The sequence below is a fragment of the Schistocerca gregaria genome, chromosome 1 (assembly GCF_023897955.1).
Source record: "Schistocerca gregaria isolate iqSchGreg1 chromosome 1, iqSchGreg1.2, whole genome shotgun sequence".
Lineage (NCBI taxonomy): Eukaryota > Metazoa > Arthropoda > Insecta > Orthoptera > Acrididae > Schistocerca > Schistocerca gregaria.
Window position 1 is genome coordinate 1,030,847,373 of NC_064920.1, and position 27,132 is coordinate 1,030,874,504.

Here is a 27,132-nt window from a genome sequence, read left to right on the forward strand (position 1 = left end):
CCTCCCTGTTATCATAGCATGCCCAAGCCCCAGCATGGTAGCCACACTATTGTGTGTGTGCATGCTGGTTGGGAGGGGATGTCGGTGGTCATGCATGCTGGTAGCTCCCTGTTCACACTGTTGGTGTCTGCACTACACACTTCATATTTATGCTATAGAATATGTGCCTGTCATGTTTGGAGCACGGGGACTCCCAGCAATCGATAAATGATGAGGTAGCCATTGTTGTGGTCGGGTGGCGCCTACGGTGGGAGCTCCCATGTGGAGTGGGTGGCACCATGCCAGGCAATTCACACATGAAGCGACTTAAACTTTCTCCCACTGATGGCCACATGGCCCCAGCAGTCTCTTTGAATCGAAAGGCCTCATATAATGCAACAAAGTATGATCCCAATATGTTCATTTACCTGGCCACAACATAGGAGGAATGCAGGACTAGACAACAAGGAGAAAAATACCCCCCCCCCCCCCCTCCCCAAGAGTCTCGATAAGGTCCAGAGCATCATCTTTCACCATGATATTCTTTTGCAATCTGATGGTGAGCTGAAGGCCAACTTAGAGTGATGGGATGTGCATTTCATCTGTGTGAAATTTCCTGTCAGATTAAAACTGTGTGAGACTCGAATTCAGGACTTTTCCCGTGAAAGGCAAAGGTCTGGAATTTGAGTCTCAGTCCAGCACATAGCTTTAACCTGCCAGGAAGTTTCATATTGTTGCACACTCTGCTGCAGAGTGAAAATTTCATTCTGGAAAGATCCCCCAGGCTATGGGTAAGTCATGTCTCTGCAGTGTCCTTTCTTCCAGGAGAGCTAGTCTTGCAAGGTATGCTGGAGAGCTTCTGTTAAGTTTGGAAAGTAGATGAGGTACTGGTTGAAGTAAAGCTGTGAGGAGGGTCGTGAGTCATGCTTGGGTAGCTCAGTCAGTAGAGCACTTGCCTGTGAAAGGCAAAGGTCCCAAGTTTGTCTCGGTTCAGCACACAGTTTTAATGTACGAGGAAGTCTCATATCAGTGCACTCTCCGTTGCAGGGTGAAAACTTAATCCTGCCCATAGGGGACCAAGGGAAAACAGAGTTGTTACCGAGGCCATCATCTTAGATTTCGAGGGTGATATGTTGCCTGTGAAGGTCAAGGTGATGGTGTACTGGTGTGACATGAAACCCAATGTTCCTCCTCCTAAGAGATGCTTCAGGTGTATGAAGTTAAGACATATGTCTTTCTGTTGCACTGCTAGCCCTGTCTGCAGGTATTATGGACATCCTTTGGATGTGATCATTCCTTGTTCTCCTCTTCCCCCACCAAGCGAGTTGGCGCAGTGGTTAGCACACTGAACTCTCATTCGGGAGGACAATGGGTCAAACCCGTCTCTGGCTATCCTGATTTAGGTTTTCTGTGATTTCCCTAAATCATTTCAGGCTAATTTTGGGATGGTTCCTTCGAAAGGGCATGGCCGATTTCCTTCTCCATCCTTCCCTAATCCGAGCTTGTACTCGGTCTCTAATGACCTCTTTGTTGATGGGACATTAAACACTAATCTCCTACTCCTCCTCTTCCCCCTGTGTATCCTCCTGCTCGCTAAATTGCTCCACTTTTAAGCAGGAGAAGAAATTCCCAGAATATAAGACCCTGGAAAAGCTCACAAATCAGGAAGCAAAAGGAAAAAAAAAAGTATGAGTGTCTTAATCCCATATAAATGACACAATATTATGCTACTTCTTATGTTGTCGACTTCTGTGTCGATGGTGCTTTCCTCTGTTGACCTCTTACAGTGGGCCCTCGTAGCTGCCCACTAATACCTGCCCTCCAGACAGTTGGGCCTCCTCCTAGTGCTTCCATCGCACCCACTTCGGGAGCATTGGCTCCCCACTTGCCAGGCATATGTCCCTGTCCCCCAGCCATAAGGCCCTCATTCTCGTCTGGCTTCTCTAACTAGGAAGAGGTATCTTGGAACTCTTCCTTCCATGGTTCCTGTTCGGCTATAGCCAGATGGCAGACAGTGGCTGAAGGCCATTGGACTTCTCATTCGTCTGTCACTGAAACCAATTCAAGGAAACTTTCCAAGTCCTTATCTTCTGAGGAGCAGGAGGAGGACAGAAGGAAGCCTTCTAAGACAAAGGAAACTCCAGTGACTCCCATGTTACCAGACTCTGCATGAACTCCTCCTGTACTCAAGATAGAGATACTGGTGGCCCCTGAGACACCAGATCTCCTCAGGCAATGTGCCATAGAACCTATGTTAATGGATCACCTGATGTCTCAACCGGAGGCAGCACAGAACTCTGTGTCACAACCTGCCTCCCTCCCCTCTGCCCAGTCGCTTCGTGCTTCCACAGTGTTCAGACAGCCTGAAATGGGTTTTTCAACCACCTGGCTGAGCTACTGCAGCTATTAAGCACCCTGTGTTATGTTTTGGCATCTAGGAAAAGTGGTTTCCAGCAACTTGGAACCCTGCCCTTTGTGGATACCAATGTTATTTTAAGAATCATACGAACTATGAGAGGGTATCAGGTGCCGGACTCTATATAGTGACCTTGTGTGTCTTGATACACCTTTGGAGGCTGTGGCTGTTCGGGTAAGGGCACATCAGGATTTTACCATCTGTAATGCTTATTTCCCTCTTGATAATGTCATGTCCTAGGATGTACTGTCTGCCTTACTCTCACAGCTCTCCTCACCTTCTCTAGTCTTGGGTGATTTCAATGCCCATAACCCTTTGTGGGGTGGAACAATGAATACTGCCCATGGTAAAGACATTGAAAATTTACTGGCACAGATTTATCTCTGCCTCTTAAACTATGATGCCTCCCCACACTTCAGTGTGGCACATAGAACTTATTTGGCTATTGATCTCTCCTGTTCTTCTACCATTTATCCACTGGAGGGTCCATGGTATCCAGTGTGGTTGTGACTACTTCCGGATCTTCCCGTGTCCCCCTCAGTGTTGCTCTCCTGGACTCCCACCCAGATGCATTCTCTGTAATGCTGACTGGGGTGGATTCACCTCTGCTGTTGTCTTTAACTCCCAATTGCAAGGCAGTATCAATGTGGCTGTTCAACATACAACAACAGCATTCTTTTGGCAGTCAGCCAAGCAATTCCCCCTTCTTCGGGAATCCCCCCCCACATCGGAAGACTGTACCCTAGTGGATCCTAGAGATAGGAGGGGCCATAAGAGATCATAGGCAGGCTCCCCAGTGATGTAAGTGGCATCCTTCCCTGGAGCACCTCATTAACTTTAAATGGCTTCATGCCCATGTCCGTTACCTCATAAAACAATGAAAGAAAGAACCCTGGGAACGGTATGTTTCAATCATTTGATCACCTACCTCCCCATCATAGGTATGGGCAAAGATCAGACACCTCTGTGGTTTCCAGTCCCGTGCAAGTGTACAAAGTACTTCCCTAGATAGTGCTGTTTATACTGATCGAGACATTGTCACTGAATATTTTTCTGAGCATTACGCTCGTGCATCTGTATCTGAGAAATAGCATCCTGCCTTTCGGCCCATAAAATAGCAGGTGGAGTGAATGCACTTATCTTTTACTACATGCCACATGGAGCCATAAAATGCTCCATTCGGTGTTGGGACCTCTATACTGCCCTATGCCATTGCCCTGATATGGTCCCAGGGCCAGACTGCATATACAACCAAATGCTGAAACATCTCCCAGTGGATTGTCAGCATCACATCCTTGGCCTCTTTAATCAGATCTAGAAAGAGAGTGAGTTCTCATCTCAGTGGCGAGAAAGCATGACAGTCCCAGTACTGAAACTGGATAAGAACCACCTAGAGATGGACAGTTATCGCCCATTCAGCCTTACTGGCATTCTCTGCAAGTTGCTCAAGTGCATGATGAGCAAGCAGCTGCATTGGCTCCTTGAGTCTCGAAGCCCTTTGGCTGTATCTCATGACGATTTTCACAAAGGCCAAACCGCTGCTGATAATTTGGTTTACCTGGAGTCCATCATCTGGATGGTCTTTGCACGTCGTCAGCACCTCATCGCTGTTTTTTACAACCTACAGGTGGCGAATGACGTGATTGTATCACCACATTGTTACTATATTACACGAGTTCAGTCTCTGGGGTCCACTCCCAATTTTTGTCAAGAACTTCTTGTTGCACCATAAATTTTGGGTTCAAGTGGGTGCTTCACTCAGTACCCCTCTTTTACAAGAGAATGGGGTCCCATAGGGCTCTGTAATGAGCATCTCCCTCTTTCTGGTGGCCATAAGTGGTCTAGCAGTAGCTGTGAGGGCTTTGGTATCACTCTCCCTATATGTCAATGATTTTCACATTTATTATTGCTCTTCTAGTATGGGTGCTGCTGGGCATCACCTTCAAGGCACTATACGAAAGGTGTAGTCTTAGTCTCTCACTCATGGCTTTCTGTTTTCAGCAGCCAAGACTTGTCATGCACTTCTGTCACCATCATGCTGCCCACCCACACCTAGAGCTTTCTCAGACTATCACCTACTCCTTGTAATTGAGATAAGACTTAGATTCCTGACTGACAAGACTTCCCAACCTTTGCCAACTTAAGCAAAAGTGAACACTTCACTGCCTCAGTAACTGGCTGGGATGCAGATCGCTCTACCTTTTTTCAGCACTACAAAGCCCTGATTCTGTCCCATCTTGATTATGGGAGTGTTGCATATGGTTTCGCATCACCCTCAACATTGCAGATAGTGGTCACAGTTCATCACTGTGGGCTCCAACTTGGGAGAGGACTCTTCTGAACTAGCCCTGTGAGCAGCCTACTACTTGTGGCAGGAACCCCTCCATTATCAGCAGGCACTAACAACAGCTGCTGAATTACACTATATGCATTCGTAGCTTCTGTGCACATCCTAAATACCATTTCCTTTTTGCTGGAAGGGAGCTCCACCTCCCACAACAGCGGCCCAGAACTGGGTTTACAATTGCTGCGTACCTCCAGTGTCTCTGTTTGGAACTGCAACCCCCCCCCCCCTCACTGTCACTTCTGGTAGGGACAAATCACATCTACCCCTATAGCTTACCCCCAACATCAGATTTGTCTTGAAGTTTGCTTTGGTCCAAAAGATTCCATTGACCCCACGATTTTCTCCCTGTTCTTGGCTCTCCTTGAGACATATCTGGGTTTGGAAGTGGTGTTCACTGATGGCTCAAAAGTCAACGGACGAACAGCCTTTGCATACATTCATGTGTGATGCAGCAATCTCCGCTCTCTGTCAGATAGCTGTAGTGTCTTCACTGCTGAATTGATGCCCATTAAACTAGGCCTTAGCCATGTTCATGCTTCCACTGGAAAGAATTTTCTTGTCTATAGTGACTCCCTTAGCGGCTATCAGGCTTTAGGTCAGAGCTAGTCTCCTCACCCACTGATTATGGCTATCCAGGGCTTTGTCTCTGACCTCCACCAAGCTGGATGGCCAGACGTTTTTGTTTTGAGCCCCCCAGTCATGTTGGGATTTCAAGAAATTCACGAGCTGACCAGTTGACCAAGGTTGCCACCAGGATGCCTATTGTTGAAATGAGGATCCCAGAACCAGATTTTCAACCGTGTATATTGTGGAAGTCTGTAACTCAGAACTATCTGCCCGATTTCCCCCCACAAACTGAGGACAATTAAGGAGACCATATCACATGACAGTCTTCCGTGTATGCTTCTCACAAGGAATCCACTGTCCTCTGTCGACTCGGCATTGCCCACACGTGACTGACCCATGGCCATGTTCTCTAATGTGAGGATCTCCCTAAGAGCCAATGCAGAGCCCACCTGACAGAGGCCCACTTACTCATAGACTGCCCTAATTTAGCTGCCTTGAGGCCACGTCTTAATCTTCCTGACACACTCCCTCTGGTACTAGCAGAAAATCCGAGAGTGGCTGACCTGTTGTTTCACCCACAAAGGTGATTTCTATTCATCCCTGTTAGATAGAGCTTTTTGATCTCATTGATTATCTGAGGGGTTGGTGGAGCACCCATCACATGCTCCCCCTCCCTGGGGTCCTGTGGTAGCCCTTTCTTGGTGGCCCAGCCTGGCCTCTATTCTTCCTCCCTTTTTATTCTCTGTATTCTTTTTCATTTCTTGGTTTTAGTATAAATGCTGTGGATTGAACACACCCTAAACTTATCTCAGGTTTGGAATTGAAAACTCAAAAAGCATATAGTGAAGCTAATATATGCAGCATTAAATACCTCTCCAGAATGCATCTTTTAGTGAGACTTGTTTTGATAAAGTGTCAGGAAACGTGACACTGGGAGATAAAAGTGCTACCTATAGATTTTTTTATCTTGGAGTGAGATTTTGGTGCTACTTATTAGTTGATTATAAAATGGAAAGAATATATGAACTTTTTCTCAGTGTATGGTATTGAATCTTGGTTGTGGTGACAAACCAATGTGAAACATAGCCCTAGGTCTAGGTTGTTAGTTCCAATTGATAAATATTGCAACCTTCCCCAGTATGGATGCAATGAGCCGTGCCTGCTCTGAATTAACATACCCAGTGCCCAAGGCCTTGCACTGTTTACATCTGACTCCAATAGCTGCAACCACTTCATTCCTGGTCACCATGACCAACTATGTCCTTACCCAGAATTACTTCTCCTCATCAGCTACAAATGAATTTGTGCTACAACAAAGGGCATTTGCAAGGCACCTTTGGATGACAACCTATTCATGGGTCATCTAGAGGAATCCTCCTTAACCACCCAGAATCCCAAACCACTCACTTGGTTCAGATTCATTGATAACATCTTCATAATGTGGGCTGAGGATGAGAACACCCTGTTGACATTCCTCCAGAACTTGCTTCTCCAGTTGCTTAGCCTGGTACTCTTCAGCCCAACAAGGATGAGTGCATTAGTACCTCTGTCTACATCAAATTTCTCAATCACCAGCAGTACCTCAACTGTGACAACTGCCACCCATTCCACACTAAAAGTGCCCATCCATCCTGCCTAGCCACCCATGGCCATCACATCTATAGTGATGAGCAGTCCCTCAACCAGAGGTGACAAGGGTTTTGCTAAGGCCTCCACAGACTGTAGTTACCTTCCCAACATTGCCCAGAAACAGGTCCCCTGTGCCTTGTCTCACCAGTCACCTGCCATCCCTCACATACCCATTGACCAGCAACAAAGGAGCACTCCACTCATTACTCAATACCACCTTGGACTGGAGCAAATGAATAACATTCTCCTCCAGGACTTTGACCACCTCTTACCCTGCCCTGAAGTAAAAAAACATCCTCCCCACAGTAGTGGTTCACTGCCCACACAGCCTATGCAATATCCTTGTTTGTTCCTGCTCCAAGCCTGCTCCCAATCCTTTTCCTCGTGGCTCATGTCCCAGAAGTAATCCTAGATGGAAGATGTGTGTCAAACATTCTCCAACTACCACCTGCTCAAATCCTGTCACTGACCACCCTCCTATCCCATCAAAAGCAGGGCCATCTGTGAAAACATCCATCCACATGATACACTAATATACTTGCTACTATTCTGCTGCATTGTACATGGGCATGACAATTGACATGCTGTATATCCATATGAGTGGCCACTACCAAGAGACAGCAGGACCATCTAGTTGCTGAACACATCACCCAACATAATGTGCTTCACTTCGATGACTACTTAACAGCCTGTGGCATCTGGATTCTTTCCACCAACACCAGCTTCCAGGGTGTATACAACCCGGGACAACCGGGAGATCCAAGAAAAATGCGGGAATTTTTTCATCCGGGAGAAAATTGGGAAAAACCCGGGAATTTTTTAGAATTCCGGGTATGTTTCGTTGTTTTAGTTTCCAGTTAAATTTTTGTGATTTTGATTGGTAAGAACCAATACTCCAACAAAGGATATTACTGTATCCCGCGTCTGCAGGATAATACTGCAGCAACAAAACATTAACAAGACGACGAAAAAACAAAAATAAAACTTAAGTCGCAAAGGAAATCTGCCATATACAACAACAAAACATAGTGGTCATACAAGCATCTGCTGAAACAAATCAGTTTCTAACAGGTCATGGGAAAACATTGCGGATGGTGGTTGGAAAAGCGTTAGTTTCTAAGCAAATTTCCTTTTACACAAGATGAACTATGTGCGAGAATGTAAGATGAATTTCTTAAATCACAGAGCGTTTGACTCTCAGTTAAAAATCAACTCTTTTGAGGACAACCATTTATAAGGATTTCGAGCCCAGAAGATCAGACATTAACATTGTTATTAAAAATTTTACTGGCACATTTGAGTGATATATCTTAAAGTGTAACACGTGCAAAAAAGATCAACATTATATGTGGAAGCTTAGCCCCTCTTGCTGCTTATTAATCTTAGAGACTACGATTATATGTGAAACCTCTGTTTTTCTTGTAGCAACACTATGTATATTAATTTAAACCATCAACTTTTCTTAGTCGTGTGTTCGCGCTACTTAAGAGTGATATTGCTATTGGCTGACTACATCACGTGTCCTATGCTGTCATCAGCTGGCGTGATCACATGACATGAGCTATGACTGGCTTACAAAAGCACGTTGCAATCTCGATTTCAAGGCTTTGGAAAGTAACATGTGTTATTTGGTGGAATTCGAATTTACATCTTCGTAACACGAAAATATGCAGTGTACATCTTGGCTGCACATCAAAGATCTTTCCAAATGTGTCGTGTCCCCCCCTCCCCTTTTCGTTTTCTAAAGTGACAGGAAATTCTACGTTGGTGTATAAAACCATAAACATTCAAAAGACTGATAAGTTTTACAGTGCCAAGGAAAAGTATACTCTCACATAACACAGGGAAAAATGTATTTTCACCTGGGAGAAAGTGTGTTTTCAAGCGGGAAATCTGGGAAAAATCCGGGAATTTTTTTCCTTGTCCATGTACACACCCTGGCTTCTCTGAACTACACGGGTGGGAACTCTTCCAACAACATGTCCTTCATTACTGTAACCCTTCCTGACCTCTACCTTTGCTAGTCTCTGTCCTCCACGTGGATATCCCCTTCCCTGTCCCCACTCTAGCACTACACGTGCTATCTATCCCACCAGTATTCCTAATTTTCTTCTTCTGTTTTCTACTTTTCTCACATCTCTCCTTCCTTTCCACTTCTCAGACCAGAGACAAGAATCATGCCTCGTCAATGATAATTTGTTTGAAATCTGGCAGGAATTGCGTCAGTTCCATCTGCATGCTTCACCCTGTCCTTTGCAGCCCGACAAGGATAACTGCATCAATACCTTTCTCCACAACAAACCTACCAACCACTAGCAGTGACCCTTGAATATTTGAAGTAGGCTACCTTGCGAAAGGCTATTTCACACAGCAGCATATCAAGCTAAATGTCTTCAATTGGTAAAACAACACAAAACTGCACACGAGTTGACTGGAGACATGTAGTGTGGTCTGATGAATCATGATTTTGCCTTTCTTCAAATCGTGCAAGGTGCAGAGTACACTGACAGCCCAATGATGTATTTTACCTGCAGTATGTGGAGAGTGTAATTCAGACTAGAGCAGTTCTGTAACCTTTCAGAGCTGTTTTTCATGCCATTATTTGAGCTCACTCATTCAGGTTACTGTAACATGAACTGGAAGATTATTTCAGTATTCTCTGTGACTGCATGATGTTCTTCCTTTTCTGTATATCTTCACAATGATTATGCTGTGGATACACTATTAAATTTCCAACTAATGTCTCCAGCTGACAGTGTTCTATTTCTTGACGTTTCTGGGTCCCATCAAGATGATGATGGCTTCTTGCTATAACATTTCAGCCAGAAAATGTTGCAAGAAGTCAATGTCATCTGGCTGCAATCACGAAACTTCATGGGATGATATTTACACCAGGTAAATTTCAAGAATCACATCAGATACTTCTTCAGGAAGGAGATGGCATCACACGTATACAGCGGTTAGATAAGTTACATAAAAGCGAGTGAGATTTTTAAATTCTTTGTGTTTTTTTACTGTAGAGCTAGGACAATCACCTCATTCAGAAGTTTGCCAGAATGACATATTTTAGCAAGACCACCAGTGTGAAGTTCATCGCTTGTAGGACAAGCTTATCACTAGTAAGGGAGAGGATTCATTTTACTCACCATGAACTGGATGCCATTTCAAAAAAAAAAATTTATTTGCTCATGGAGATTGCTGCCAGTCTCCTATCTCTGTCCTGGGAATGGTTCGATGGCATGATCTGGGTAAAATAGGACTAGGTCTTTATGAAATATGCTTCAAGACAATCTTCAAAGTTTTCACACATGTCAGTGACATTACTGCAAGGGGAGGTTTTGGACAGCAAGATGCTATTGGTGCTTGGGAAAGGCTTGAATTTCATGCCTACACCTAGAACCTTGCCTTTAACTGAGTGCTATTAGACATCTTCCCAGTGCTGCTGCAGAAGTAGTAATAAAAGCTCCACATCAAAAGAGTAATCCTTCCTCTATGTAAAGGACTGCACTATGCAAGCTACAAGAAGAGCCTTACGCGTTCATTCTTCCAGTGGATAAGGGAAACGCCACTCTGTTGTTACCATGTGTGATCTCTGACCATAGAACTCTATTCTACCAAGATTATATGGTCACCCAAGGTGTTGCAAAGATCATCTTCCATTACATCGTATTTTGAGCAATATTGACTCATTTGACTTTGACTTTGACTTTGACTTTGACTTGACATCTTGCGTCTTTACTGAGACCTTATGTGGGGAAGTGCTCGCATCAGATTCACAGCTCTGGTGACTTTATTAATAGACCAAAGTCACTTTGACTCAGTGAATTAGTCTAATTAGTGAGCTCTGATGTTACTGTGTGACAATTATTGAAGTATATGAAGGGGGGGAAAAGTCATAAATTAGTTGCAAACTGGACCATGCACACACTTTATTCAACACGTAAATGTCACTACAGACATTCAGATTTAAGCTGTGACACGTTCGATATGCCTGCCATCATTGGCAGTGATGTGGTACAGACGAATAGCGAAATTCTTCATGACCCGCTGAAGTGTTGGTACATTGATGCCGTCAGTGACATCCTGAAAGTTTGTTTTTTTTTTTTTTTTTTTTTTTTTTTTTTTTTTTTTTTTTTTTTTTTTTTTTTTTTTTTCCAGCTCGGCAATGGTTTTGGGGTTATTGCTTTACACCTTGTCTTAATATAGCCCCACAAAATGGAATCGTGTGTTCAGATCCAGAAAATATGGCGGCCAATTGAGACCCGTGCCAGTGACCTCTGGGAACTGCATCCTGGCTCTGAGTACCCAAAGTAGTCCTCCAAGACATCAGACCCTCTACTGCCTTGATGGAATTGAGCTCTGTCTTGCATGAATCACATCTTGTTGAAATCAGTGTCACTTTGGATAATGGGGGTGAAATCATCTCCCAAAACCTTCACATACTGTTTGGTAGTCACCGTGCCATCAAGGAATATCATACCAATTATTCCGTGACTGGACATTGGACACCACACAGTGTGAGATGAGGGTGAAGAGACATCTTGATCACAAAATTTGGGTTCTCAGTTCCACAGATGCGTCAATTTTTCTTATTGATGACCCCATCAAAATGAAAGTGGGCTTCGCCACTAAACCATACCGTATTAACATAAAAGTCCTGGTCATCAATTTTGTGGACAATAGCATTGACAAAACACAACTGCTGTTCCATTGCCCTGAGGCTTAATGGCTGATGGTTTGAATTTTGTATGGGAAGAGATTCAGGTCTTCAACAACAATTTGTCACAGTGTCTCACGGTTGATTCCCACCTGTTGTGCAGCTCGTTTGATCGATTTACTGTGGTTGGTCTGAAACACAGCACGTGTCTTCTCAGTGTTTTCAGACATTTTCACTGTTTCTGGATGACCGACATTGCCGACACTGTCATCATGAACACTACCCATTCTCTCAAACTTGCGAATCAAATTCTTGATTGTTAGCAGACTTGGACTGATTATTTTCAACTTCAACTTGGTTGCAAACTTCCTTTGAGTAACAGGTAGGCTGTTATTGCTTGCATAGTAGGCCTTCACAAACTCTATATGCTCAGGCACACAATCTGTGACATTTTTTAGTGCAAATGGCAAAAAACAACAAGGCGTATGCACACGTACGTAGTAATTCCCATTGTGCATTGTGGCCAACCGTGCAGTTTGAACATCCTCATGCAAACCATTCAGAAGTTACGACAATTTTATTTCATATAGTTCAATAATTTTCCCCCTGTATCTTACTCCTTATTAGGGTCCCTCTCAGGGATACCTTGTCATCTCATCAGCAGTAAGTTCAAACTCTAATTCATCATGCTCTTTCCTCAACCTACTCTTTACTAAACAGTGAATATTTTGAACAAATAGAGAATGTTGTCATGGGTAGTCCTCTCTCCCCTCTGGTAGTCAACTTACGGAAGTCTTTGAGGAGAGGGCACTTCATTCAGCAGAACTTACCCAAAAGTCTTCTGATGCCATGTAGATGATATTTTTGTAGTGTGGCCCCATCACGAACAAGAACTGTTACACTTCTTGCTGTATCTGAATTTGATCCACAAGAATATCATATTTACAATGGAATTGGAGAAGGTTGGCTGGCTGCCATTTCCGGATATCTTGGTCTTTTAGAAATTGGATGGATCAGGGGGGCATTCCATATAGCAACCGGTATTTGAAGGCATTTAACTGCCACCGCCCATCACAAATTGTGGGCATCCTTCAAATGTTTGTGCACTAGACATATGTTGTGCCTGACAGAGACAGCCTTGCATAGGAGCTGGAATGCCCACAATCTGTGTTCAAAGATAATGGATATTCTCCACATCAGATCAGCACACCTTTATGGTGGAAGAAATGACACCCTCAAGATCAAGAGAAGAAGGAGCAGTTCAAGACCAGGTTGTTCCTCCCATATGTCTGCAATATTTCATCAAAACTAGGCAGAATCTTAAGGAAACATTATGTCAAAGTAATCTTCTGCCCTCTTACAAGGACTCTTGCTCATCTCAATTTGGTAAAGGATGATCTGGGATTGCAGAGGGCTGTAATCTAAAGAATACCTTGGCATTGTAGCAAAGCCTACTTTTGTCAGTTAACGCGCACAGTGTGTGAAATGTCCATTGGACCTAATTGCCACTTTGCATTTCTCAGCCCAGTAATTCAGCCATAGCCAAGCATTGTATCTCCATAGGGCATTCCATGAGTTATTCAGTGATGGAAATCTTGGCCTTAATGAGATTCTTCTGGGATTCAGTTATTAAGGAAAAGTTTGAAATATGTTTGGCAGATCTTATTAATCGGGATGACTCTCCATACTACCAAAAAGTCCTCAGTCGATTCACAAATTTCACTTGATACCCCCACATGATCGAACTTTTGACAAGTGCAGGTGTGGTACTGAGTTGAATGCTTTTTTGTAAATCAAAAAAACAGCATGTACCTGGTTGCCTTGATCCAAAGCCTTCTGTATGTCATGCTAGAAAAGTGCAAGTTGAGTTTCACATGATCAATGTTTTCACAGAGGAGATCATTCTATTAGAGTACCTCATTATGTTTGAACTCAGAATATGTTCTGAGATTCTTCAACAAATTGTCGTTAACGATATTGGATGGTAGTTTTGTGGATCACATCTACTACCCTTCTTGTACACACGTGTGACCTGTGCCTTTTTCCACAAACTGGACACCGTTTTTTGTTTGAGGGATCTATGACAGACTACAGTTAGAAGAGGGGCTAACTCAGCTGCAAATTTACTATAGAATCTGACAGGGGTTCCATTGGGCTCTGAAGCTTTGTTCAATTTTTTTGTGGTGGAGAATCTAGAAAGTCACATGGAACACCCCAGGTATTATTCATTTCACTCAGAGGCTCTGCTGCTGAGGTGCCTTGCAGTGTACCCAACAAGGGGACCTGCCCTCATCAAAAAGTGAGTGGCAGGTGGTAATGCATTCTCATCCCTCAAGGCAGAGTGTCAGTGTCGAGGCTGGCTGATTGGTCTTGCCCATAAACTCTGAGTGCACAGGTGGCTGTTCCTTCAGTGAGGTCTGAGCAGTCACACAGGGAGGGGTTTGGTAGTTATTGGCAGCTCCAGTGCCAAGCACATTATGAAGCCCTTCAAGGAAATACCAACCAGGGCCAGAAATATATTCAATGTGCTCTTGGTACCTCTGCCTGGGGATCTCATCCGAGTTGTGGAGGAGGCACTGCCTGTAGTTGTCGAGCATGCATGGTGCAATCGTCTGCAAGTTGTGACTCACATGGGCACCAGTGATGTCTGTGGCTTGCTGAGAGCATCATCAGTACGGACAGCTGACAGAACTGGTAGAGACTGCTGGGCCTCTCTCACCGAGTGCAAACAGAAATCACAGTTTGTACCATCATTCTCTGAACTGATAGAGATCCTTTCAGTTTTGAGCAGAGTGGAGGGTGTGAACCGGAGGCTCTGCCAATTTTGTGGTGGTGTAGGCTGCAGATTTCTGGTCCTGCATTGTGAGGTGAAGAAGTGTAGGACTCAGCTTTGTAGGTCAGAGGTTTACTACATAAAGGAAGCAGTTCCTAGCAGAGCATTCATGGAGAGTGTGACATTCTGCTTATCTATAGTCTGTAGTTGCACTCTGTTTTGAAGGATCTTAGTCTCATTTGTAGTTGAACTGAAATGATATCCTGAAAACTGGGGCCATGTAGGGTAGATCCAAATCATGTAGAATGGACGTGAAATACATTTTAAACGTGATACATCCCTTATATTTGCACTTTACCCAAGTTGGTGGCCAGTTACGGTTTCATATTTCACAGTTTCTTCAGGTAAACGAAAGTGCATCTCCTCCCTGCAGGACGAATCTAGTTGTTGTTCTTGAGAGCAGGAAACATAACAGATGGGTTAAACCACTACTTATTACGTATCAAGAGCACATGTATTTTTTTAGGCTGGGCAGTAGTTTGAAGTCGTCCTGACCCACCAGGCTAGGCGAGAGCGCTAATGCGCTGCTTCTTGGACTCAGGTAGGCTCACCGGACCCAGATTGAATCCACCTGCCAACTTAACGATGGAGGCTGGCGTGCCGGCCTCCCTGGATGTGGTTTTTAGGCAGTTTTCCACATCCTGCTAGGTGAATACCGGGCTGGTCCCCATGCCCCGCATCAGTCACATGGCTCGCAGACATCTGAACACATTCGCACTATTCCATGGATTACACGAGACACAGACAGTTGGGGTACACTAATTCCATCCTGTGGGGTACGGGGTGGTGGCAGGAAGGGCATCTGGCCACCCAATAAATTAACCTTGCCATATCTGATTAACCATGCCGACCCTGTGTCATTGTGGGGAAAAAAGGCACAAGCACAAGTAGTTTGAGGTCTTCAAATGCACACTCACCAATTGAAATGCAGAGTGTGAAATCAGGTCACCTAGAAAATAAAGACACTTCAACTATGAAAATTTTAACACACTATCAAAGTATTCATAAGAAAGTTTCTGAATTTACTGCCTTCAGGAAGGATGTCGTGTTCAAATTATTCTTGGAGAGCTGGCTGAAATCCAAAGTAGAAGGCTCTGAAACATTTAGTGAGGCATGGAATGTATATTGGAAAGATAGAGTAGATGTCATAGGAGGGTCGTTGCATTTGACAAAAATATTCTCTCTCTCATGGTCAAAATCGAGTCTACCTTAAGTTACCTGAATGCATGTAACAGTTCTAGGGAAGGTCAAGTTAATTATCAGATGTTTTTACCAGCCCTCTGATTCTACCATGGCAGTTCTCAAATATTCAAAGAAAGTCTACATTCAGTAGTGTCAAAATACCTAACTCGTACAGTATTAGTCACAATAAAATAAGGGGAATCATTGCTTACACAGAAAGATTTAAGTATTCATTTTTTTCTGCACGCTGGTAGAGAGTGGAATAACAGAGAATTATTGTGAAGGAGGTTCAGTGACGCTCTGCTAGGCAGTTACTGCGATTAGCATTGTAGCCATGTAGATTTAGATGCAGGTGGAGACGTAGTTGGAGGCAACTTTCACTTATCAAGTGTAAACTGGGACATCTAAGGATTCGTTGCAGATGGTACAGACAGGCAGTCTTGTGAAGTACTTTTGAACACAGTTATCTAAAAATGCTCTGGAGCAGAAAGTTCAGCAGCCTACCCACAATGAAAATATTTTATATCTTGTAGCCACAAACAAGTCTGGCCTGATCAACAATGTTAGTATAGAGACAAGGATTAGTGATCATGTCATCAGAGGGACAATGGTTGTTGTGGTCTTCAGTCCTGAGGCTGGTTTGGTGCAGCTCTCCATGCTATCCTATCCTGTGCAAGCTTCTTAATCTCCCAGTACTTACTGCAACATACATACTTCTGAATCTGCTTAGTGTATTCATCTCTTGGACTCCCTCTACGATTTTTACCCTCCAAGCTGCCGTCCAATGCTAAATTTGTGACCCCTTGATGCCTCAGAACATGTTCCACCAACCGGTCCCTTCTTTTTGTCAAGTTGTGCCACAAACTCCTCTTTTCCCCAATTCTATTCAATACCTCCTCATTAGTTATGTGATCTACCCATCTAATCTTCAGCATTCTTCTGCAGCACCACATTTCAAAAGCTTCTATTCTCTTCTTGTCCAAACTATTTATCATCCATACATGGCAAGTCCTTTGCTGTCTCTGACAGAATTACACAGTCATCTGTGAACCTCAAAGTTTTTATTTCTTCTCCATGGATTTTAATAGCAATTCTGAATTTTTCTTTTGTTTCCTTTACTGCTTGCTCAATATACAGATTGAAAAACATCAGGGAGAGGCTACAACCCTGTCTCACTCCCTTCCCAACCACTGCTTCCCTTTGATGTCCCTCGACTCTTATACCTGCCATCTGGTTTCTATACAAATTGTAAATAGTCTTTCACTCCCTGTATTTTACCCCTGCCACCTTCAGAATTTGAAAGAGAGTATTCCAGTCAACATTGTCAAAAGCTTTCTCTAAGTCTACAAATGCTAGAAACGTAGGTTTGCCTTTCCTTAATCTTTCTTCTAAGATAAGTTGTAAGGTCAGTATTGCCTCACGTGTGCCAATATTTTTATGGACTCCAAACTGATCTTCTCTGAGGTCAGCTTCTACCAGCTTTTCCATTCATCTGTAAAGAATTCGTGTTAGTATTTTGTAGCTGTGACTTACTAAACTGATAGTTCAGTAATTTTCACATCTGTCAACACCTGCTTTCTTAGGGATTGGAATTATTATAATCTTCTTGAAGTCTGAGGGTATTTTGCCTCTCTCATACATCTTGCTCACCAGATGGTAGAGTTTTATCAGGACTGGCTCTCCCAAGGCTGTCAGTAGTTCTAATGGAATGTTGTCTACGCCCACAACTTGACAAGAAGAAGGGACCGGTTGATAGGACATGTTCTGAGGCACCAAGGGATCACAAATTTAGCATTGGAGGGCAGCGTGGAGGGTAAAAATCATAGTGAGAGACCAAGAGATGAATACACTAAGCAGATTCAGAAGGATGTAGGTTGCAGTAAGTACTGGGAGATGAAGCAGCTTGCACAGGATAGAGTAGCATGGAGAGCTACATCAAACCAGTCTCAGGACTGAAGACAACAACAACAACAACAACAACAACAACAACAACAACTCCCAGGGCCTTGTTTCGACTTATGTCTTTCAGTGCTCTGTCAAACTCTTCATGCAGTATCGTATCTCCCATTTCGTCTTCATTTACATCCTATTCCATTTCCATAATATTGTCCTCAAGTACATCGCCCTTGTTTAGACCCTCTATATACTCCTTCCACCTTTCTGCTTTCACCTCTTTGCTTAGAACTGGGTTTCCATCTGAGCTCTCGATATTTATACAAGTGGTTCCCTTTTCTCCAAAGGTCTCTTAAATTTTCTGTAGGCAGTATCTATCTTACCCCTAGTGAGATAAGCCTCTACAATCTCACATTTGTCCTCTAGCCATCCCTGCTTAGCTATTTTGCACTTCCTGTTGATATAATTTTTGAGACTTTTGTTTTCCTTTTTGCCTGCTTCATTTACTGCATTTTTATATTTACTCCTTTCATCAATTAAATTAAATATTTCTTCCGTTACCCAAGGATTTCTACTAGCCCTCATATTTTTAACTACTCAATCCTCTGCTGCCGTCACTACTTCATCCCTCAGATCTACCCATTCTTCTTCTACTGTACTTCTTTCCCCCATTCCTGTCAATTGTTCCCTTATGCTCTCCCTGAAACTGTGTACAGCCTCTGGTTTCATCAGTTTATCCAGGTCCCATCTCCTTAAATTACCACCTTTTTGCAGTTTCTTCAGTTTTAATCTACAGTTCATAACCAATAGATTTTGGTCAGAGTCCACATCTGCCCCTGGAAGTGTCTTGCAATTTAAAACTTGGTTCCTGAATCTGTCTTACCATTATATAATCTATCTGATACTTTCTATCTCCAGGATTCTTCCATGTATACGACCTTCTTTCATGATTCTTGAACCAAGTGTCAGCTATGATTAAATTATGCTCTGTGCAAAATTCTACCAGACGGCTTCCTCTCTGATTTCTTACCCCCAATCCATATTCACCTACTATGTTTCCTTCTCTCCCTATTCGTGCTCTCGAATTTGTCACCCATGACTATTAATTTTTTGTCTCCCTTCACTACCTGAATAATTTCTTTCATCTCATCATACATTTCATAAAGTTCTTAATCATCTGCAGAGCTAGTTGGCACATAAACTTGCACTACTGTAGTAGGCATGGGCTTCGTGTCTATCTTGGCCACAATAATGCGTTCACTACGCTGTTTGTAGTAGCTTACTCACATTCGTATTTTTTTTTATTCGTTATTAAACTTACTCCTGCTTTACTCCTCTTTGATTTTGTGTTGATAACCCTGCATTCACCTGGCCAAATGTCTTGTTCCTCCTGCCACCGAACTTCACTAATTCCCACTATATCTAACTTAAACCTATCCATTTCCCTTTTTAAATTTTCTAACTTACCTGCTCGATTAAGGGATCTGACATTCCATCTGTAGAATGCCAGTTTTCTTTCTCCTGATATCAAAGTCCTCCTAAGTAGTCCCCACCCGGAGATCCGAATGGGGGAGTATTTTACCTCCGAAATATTTTACCCAAGAGGACGCCATCATCACTTAACCATACAGTAAAGCTGCATGCCCTTGGGAAAAATTACGGCTGTAGTTTCCCCTTGCTTTCAGCTGTTCGCAGTACCAGCACAGCAAGGCCGTTTTGGTTAGTGTTATAAGGCCAGATGAGTCAATCATCCAGACTGTTGCACCTGCAACTACTGAAAAGGCTGCTGCCCCTCTTCAGGAACCACACGTTTGTCTGTCCTCTCATCAGATTACCTCTCCGTTGTAGTTGCACCTGCGGTACGGCCATCTATATCGCTGAGGCATGCAAGCCTCCCCACCAATGGCAAGGTCCATGGTTCATGCGGGGGGGGGGGGGGGGGGGGGCAGACAATGGCTACTAAAGTTAATAAGGCAATCAAAAAGGCTAGAAGAGCATTTTTACTAGAAAGAGCAGATAAGCAGTTGTTAGCGTCTTACTTAGATAGTTAATGAACATCATATAGTTCCAATATGAGGGATGTAGAGGAATTATGGGCAATGGGCAAAGTTAAAAGGTATTGTAAATCACACTCTGGAGAAGCATGTGCTGGGTGAGTGGATTATGGATGGGAAAGACTCACCAAGTTTTAATGACAGAATTCGAAAAATGCTGAGGGAACAGAGACTGTTGCACTCTTGATTTAAGACAAGGACGCACAAATGGTGATATTCAAAAGTTAGTAGAAATTTGTGTATCTGTGAAAAGATAGATGCGCAAAGCATACAACTTCTACTACTTTATACATTAGCAAAAGATCTTGCCAAGAACTCAAAAAAGTGTGGTCCTACATAAAGTTTCTAAGTGGGTCGAAGGCTTCTATCCAGTCATTCGTTGACTACTCTGGTGTAGCAATAAAAGACATCAAAAGGATAGCGGAAGATTTAAATTTTGCATTCAAGAGAGTATTTGTGCAAGAGGCTGTTAAAAGTCTACTGTCGTTTGAATGTCACACAGACCCCTGTATGGAGGACATCACAATAGGCATCACTGGCTTCCAATTTGGTTTTACAATGTGTGCTCTGTAGCATTGGCTCCTTACTTAAATTGCATATATCATGAATCTGTCTCCCAGCATGAAGTCCCAAGATTAAGGAAAAAAGCACAGGTGACTCCTGTGCATAATAAGGATAAAAGAATGGATCCGCAAGTTTGTAGACTAATATCCTTAACAACAGTTTGCTGCAGAATTCTTTAATGTATTCCCAGTTCAGATACAATAATGTCCCTTGAGACAGAAGAGCCTGTGTCCACAAATCAGCACAGCTTTAGAAGACATCGGCCATGTAAACTCAATTTCGTTGTTCCTTGCATGATAATTTGTGAACCATAGATGAAGGGCAAAGGTAGAGTCTCTATTCTTAAATTTCCGGAAAGCGTTTGACCCAGTGCCCCACTGCATATCATTAACAAAGAGGCTTGGGGGAATACGTTCTTGATATATGAGTGGCTTCAAGCTTCATAAGCAATAGAATTTAGTACATGCCTTGACGGCAAGCGTTCATCAGAGAAAACATATTATCAGGAGTGCCCCCAAGGAAGTGTGACATGACTGCTCTTACTTTCTGCATACATAAATGAACTGATGGACAAGGCAAGCAGCAATCTGCAACAGTATGCTGATGATGCTGTGGTGCACAGGAAGGTGTCATAGTTGAGTTTTTGGAGGAGGATACAGGATTACTTAGATAAAATTTCAAGTTGGTGTGGTGAATGGCAGCTATCATTAAATGTATTAAAATATAAGTTAATGCAGAGAAGTAGGGAAAACAATCCTTTAATGTTCAAGTATGGCATTAGTAGTGTGCTGCACGACAGACACATCGATTAAATATCTCAGCATGACATTGGAAAGCGATACAAAATGGAATGAACACAGGATGGTAATGGGGAAGGCGAATAGTAGACTTTGGTTTCTTGGGAGAATTGCATAAAAATGTAGTTCATTTATAAAGGGGACCACATACAGAACACTAGCACAACCCATGCTCGAGTACTACTTGAGTGTTTGGGATTACCACCAGTTGAGATTAAAGGAAGACAACAAAGCAATTCAGAGGTGGGCTGCTGGATTTGTTATTGGTTGGTTCAGTCAAATTCTATTTGTGAAACACTACTTACAAAATCTAGAGAACCGACATTTGAAGTTGACTGCAGAACAATTCCACTGCCTCCTACGTGCATTTCACCTAAGGTCCATGAGGATAAGAGAAATTAGGAGCTGTATGGAGGCATGCAGAGAATTGGTATTCCCTTGATCTGTTTGGAATGGAACAGGCAAGAAAATGACTAGTAGTAGTTTCAGGTAGCAAATTGATGATTTCTTCTTGCCGTAGTATGTTTCCTTTCGACATGTTATCTACTTCTACATCTACATCTACATTTATACTCCACAAGCCACCCAACGGTGTGTGGCGGAGGGCACTTTACGTGCCACTGTCATTACCTCCCTTTTCTGTTCCAGTCGCGTATGGTTCGCGGGAAGAACGACTGTCTGAAAGCCTCCGTGCATGCTCGAATCTCTCTAATTTTACATTTGTGATCTCCTCGGGAGGTATAAGTTGGGGGAAGCAATATATTCGATACCTCGTCCAGAAACGCACCCTCTTGAAACCTGGCGAGCAAGGTACACCGCGATGCAGAGCGCCTCTCTTGCAGAGTCTGCCACTTGAGTTTGCTAAACACCTCGGTAACGCTATCGCGCTTACCAAATAACCCTGTGACGAAACGCGCCGCTCTTCTTTGTGTCTTCTCTATCTCCTCCGTCAACCCGATCTGGTACGGATCCCACACTGACGAGCAATGCTCAAGTATAGGTCGAACGAGTGTTTTGTAAGCCACCTCCTCTGTTGATGGACTAAATTTTCTAAGGACTCTCTCAATTAATCTCAACCTGGTACCCGCCTTACCAACATTTAATTGTATATTATCATTCCGCTTCAATTCGTTCCGCACGCATACTCCCAGATATTTTACAGAAGTAACTGCTACCAGTGTTTGTTCTGCTATCATATAATCATACCATAAAGGATCCTTCTTTCTATGTATTTGCAGTACATTACATTTGTCCGTGTTAAGGGTCAGTTGACACTCCCTGCACCAAGTGCTTATCCGCTGCAGATCTTCCTGCATTTCGCTACAATTTTCTAATGCTGCAACTTCTCTGTATACTACAGCATCATCCGCGAAAAGCAGTATGCAACTTTCGACACTATCTACTTCAGTCATCATCAGTTATTTTACTACCACAAATAGCAAAATTCATCTTCTACTTTCAGTGTGTCATTTCTTAATCTAACTTCATCAGCATAGACACTATCCAATCCATTAGACTGCGCTTCAGAGTCCAGAACCATGTGACATAATGTTATCGGCAAACACCAAAGTTCTTGTTTCGCTCCCGGAACACAATTCCTTTTCCAAATTTCTCCTTGGGTTTCTTTAATGCTTGCTTAGTATGTAGATTGAATAACATGAGGGCTAGGCTACAACCTTGTCACAATCCCGTATCAACTGCTACTTCCCTTTCTGTCCTTAGGCTCTTGTAACTGTAATCTTGCTTCTGTACATGTTGTAAATAACCTTTTGCTTTTTGTATTCTATCCCTGCTAACTTCAAAGTTTCTAAGAATGTGGTTCAGTTAAATGTCAATAGCCTTCTCGGATACAAGTATTATGGATGTAGGTTTGTCTTTCTTTGACCTATTTTCTAAGATAAGATGTAGGGTCAGTAATGCCTCATGTGTTTCTTTATTTCTACAGTGAAGTGATCTTCCCAAGATTGACTACTTCCAGTTTTTTTCATTCTTCCGTAAATAATTCTTGCCAGTATTTTGCAACTATGACTTGTTGAAATGATGGTTCGTTATTCACCCTTTTCCTTTGGATTTTGAATTATTGTATTCTCCTTGAGGTCTGAAGGTAATTCCCCTGTATCAGATATCTTGCACAGCTGGTTGAATAATTTTGACATGGCTGGCTCTCCTAATGATAACAATAATTGTGAGGGAAATTATTCTCCCAGTATCACATCATTCATCTCATCTTCACCTACTTCCTCTTTTCTTTCTACACAAATCAAAAAAACTTTCACATCACCCCAGTTCCCAGAACCCCTGAAGGTAGAAATTGACTGTGGATATTGTGTCACAGACACAGTCCCTTTGACTGTTCAGATATGTCACTAAACCTGCCCAAAGATGTAAACAACCATTTACGAGCAGCACCTATTAGACGAAGGGGGCCTGACAGCTGATCAGTTCCAGTCACTCCACCAGGAAGGATGTAAACAGCTCATGTTGTCTGCAGTTCAATCATGCCTAGATGGTCAATACCATGGTTTGATCACGTCTGCATTGTTATTTTGTGCCAGGAAGGGCTCTTTACAAGGAAAGTGGCCAGGCGTCTCGGAGTGAACCAAAGTGATGTTGTTTGGACTTGGAGGAGATACAGAGAGAATGGAACTGTCGATGATATGCCTTGCTCAGGCTGCCCTAGGACTACTACTACTACTACTACTACTACTACTACTACTACAGTGGATGACACCTACCTACGGATTACGGCTCGAAGGAACCCTGCTGTTTAGGGGTGGCGTTATGTGGAGCCAACGTACATCGCTGGTAGTCATGGAAGGTGCCGTAACGGCTGTATTATACATGAATGCCATCCTCCAGCCAATAGTGCAACTATATTGGTGAGGCATTCTTCTTCATGGATGACGGTTCGCACCCCCATCATGGACATCTTGTGAATGACTTCCTTCAGAGTAATGACATCACTTGGCTAGAGTGGCCAGCATGTTCTCCAGACATGAATCCTATCAAACATGCGTGGCATAGATTGAAAAGGCCTGTTTATGGATGACATGACCCACCAACCACTCTGAGGGATCGAATCGCTGTTGCGGAGTGGGACAGTGTGGACCAAGAGTGCCTTGATGAACTTGTGGATAGTATGCCAAGATGAATACAGGCATGCAGCAATGCAAGAGGACGAGCTACTGGGTATTACAGGTATCAGTGTGTACAGCAATCTGGACCACCACCTCTGTAGGTCTCGCTGTATGGTGGTACAACATGCAATGTGTAGTTTTCATGAGCAATAAAAGGAGCAGAAATGATGTTTATGTTGATCTCCATTCCATTTTTCTGTACAGGTTCCAGAACTCTTGGAACAGAGGTGATGCTAAACTCTTTTTAATGTGTGTATGACGATTATCTCAATTTGATTCCCTTATATGGACCCACAATATATTACTTACTCCTTTTCCCTTCTTAGCTTAGTGCAGGTTTGCAATATGAAATTTTGTTATTAAAGTACAGCAACTTCTCTTTTCTCCATAGGTCCTGTTAATTTTTCTACAAGTGGCATCTGACTTTCTCCTCATCTTGCATGATTCGTGCATGTTCATAAGCTCAGTGAAAAGTGAAGTAAAGTAAATCAGCAAGAAAAATGAAGGATGCAACTTGCAGTGGAAAAGTTATTGAAGAAGTATGTAGTTTCAAGTATATAGGAAATAAATTATCCGAGAAAAGTAACATCAAGGATGCAATTTCAGAGAGAATAGAAAATTGTTCAAATTCTTTTGTTATGTATTGGACATAATTAGAAATTGAAAAATATTTGCTAAAGTAAAGATCATGATAAAGTCATTTGGAAATTTTGTTCTGTGGATCAGAATATCAGACTTTAGACAAAGAAAGATCTAAATGGAATACAAGCAACAGAGATGCGCTTTCTTTGAGGGATCCTGAGTAAGATGAGGAGGGGTAGGATAAGGAATGAAACAATATGAAACACTTTGCAGATCAAACACCTAAAATAAACTGTGTCGAGAAATAGGCTTAAATGGTTTGGCCACATTAAAAGAATGTGACCAGAAAGACTTTCAGTAAGAGCCATATAATGGACAGAATCTGGACAAAGACCAATTGTAAAACCACAAAAAAGATAGACCAGGTGAAGGATGATCTGAACCGAAGAGGACTGCAGTGGGAGGAGATGCTGAATGACAGACCGTGAGAGAAATGAAAAGCTTGGAAAAGACTCTGTGAATGACCTGTGGAAGTAGAAACATTTCAGGAAGAAGAAGAGGAAGATTACGATTAGTTGAATTTTTTGAATAATTTGCAAATATCAGTGACCATTATTGTAAAGGCGTCAAAATAAAATCGATAAGGCACTCTGTCTTCTTGCCAACTTCCACTTACAAAAGCTAAGGACAAATAATTCCTGTTAAACAGTGTTTCTTATTTTACATTTTTGCATGGAATATCTACATATAATCATTTTATTATAACTTATTCATCATAACATTTTTGACACTAATCTGTTCTGCAATGGATATTTCTTTGAAACATTCTTTGCTGCAACAAGGCCCCTCTTTCTTTAGCCTCATTTGTACGCAGCAATCAGTCATATGTCACATAAAACAAATTGTTATGAATATTTTACTGCACTTCTTTAGCAGTTGTACAAAAATATTCTTTTACACTTTTTATTTCATTTTATGTTTGCAGCCAAGGTTCACTTTGTTCAAAACAATTATCATGTTTACTCTTGCAAATTTAATCGTGGAATGTATGTATACTTTAACTATATGCTAAAATAAAAGAACAGGTCACCATCATCATCCTGAAGCAGCAAGTGTAGAAAACTTTCTCTTACATGTCTGTCAGCCTTGTAGCAGTTATTGTTTTGTTGGCTGCTAAAAAGTTGGGCCCTCATGTCAGAAATAATATAAGGTATTCAGTTGTCACTTGAATTTGAAGTATTTGCCCAAAAGTGTAATTTCATTTGCTCACGGGCAAAATGTTCCACACTGAGTAGCATTAAAACGCATGATCCTGTAGGCACACATATTGCTTAATTTTGTACTATCAGTAGGTTCTCATAGTTCTGTTGTGTGTTTCAGATGGAGTTTAGAACCAGACTGGCACCGCACAGGGCAGTGGACTTAAGTGATTGTTACGTACTTAATATTCGGACATGTGATGGCATATATTTTTGTATGTGGTTTATAGATGTTTAGCTTTGCTATTGGGATTTTTGTTTTCTGGTTGATTCCAGTTTTTATGAAATGACGAGAAAGATATGTAGATATGGTTTGGATTATGCTCTCTCACAGCTTAAGATACAATGCAACAGGGACCAACAAGGAGGAAATGATACTTAACTTCTGTAATGCAGGAAGTGACCACTGTGGAAAACTGTGCGTTTCTCTGTATGTTTGTATGGTATGCATGTATTAATGTATGGAATACCAAGAATGTTTGACATGTAATTATAAAATGCCCCTCGTGAAACTAAACTAAATAGCGTAACTGTCAGTCGTATGCCATTGAAGTGCCTTCTGAGAGTGAATGTTTTAAATTTTATCTGACTGTGACAAAGAAGGCCATTGTAGGTGAAATTTGAATCTGCACACACACACACACACACACACACACACACACACACACACACACACACACACACACACACACACACACAGAGAGAGAGAGAGACAGAGAGAGAGAGAGAGAGAGAGAGAGAGAGAGAGAGAGAGAGAGAGAGAGAGCACGAGTTCCATCAGTGTATTTATGTTGAAAGGGTTATTACTCTAAGACAATAAATGAAAATCCTGCCACATCTAGAATTCTCAAATTCTGTAGCAGAAAATGATGTATATGTATTTTATTGGTTGATGTTCCTTGGTATATATTGTACTTAAAAATTTATGTTCCTGATACAGTCTTCCAGACATATATGTATGTTCATTTGTTATGGAAAAATAAAATCTTATTATATGCCATGCTATTTCTTTTGTGTGTTCTAAGTGAAATTATACTTAACACAAATGACACCAAATCAGCCAAGATAAATGTTGATTTTCCAGTACATATGAAATAAGATTTAGTCCTCACATTCTTACAACATTACCTGAATCATTTCCAAAATTGGAGATACATATTGCTCAGTTCAGAGGAAACATAGCTGTATTACCTGACCATGGTGGTATAATAAGGGGAGTTGTTATGGCTTGAACCT

At 42.3% G+C, this 27,132-nt stretch overlaps 1 protein-coding gene across 1 annotated transcript in view; it reads left to right on the plus strand.

Annotated features, from left to right (window-relative positions):
* LOC126279076 (formylglycine-generating enzyme) overlaps positions 1 to 26,901 on the plus strand; it is a 101,374-nt gene extending 74,473 nt beyond the window's left edge. The window contains exon 5 of the mRNA XM_049979537.1: positions 26,018 to 26,901. The gene's annotated coding sequence lies outside the window, so the exon portion shown is untranslated. The remainder of the gene's footprint in view (positions 1 to 26,017) is intronic.
* The last annotated feature ends 231 nt before the right edge of the window (positions 26,902 to 27,132 follow it).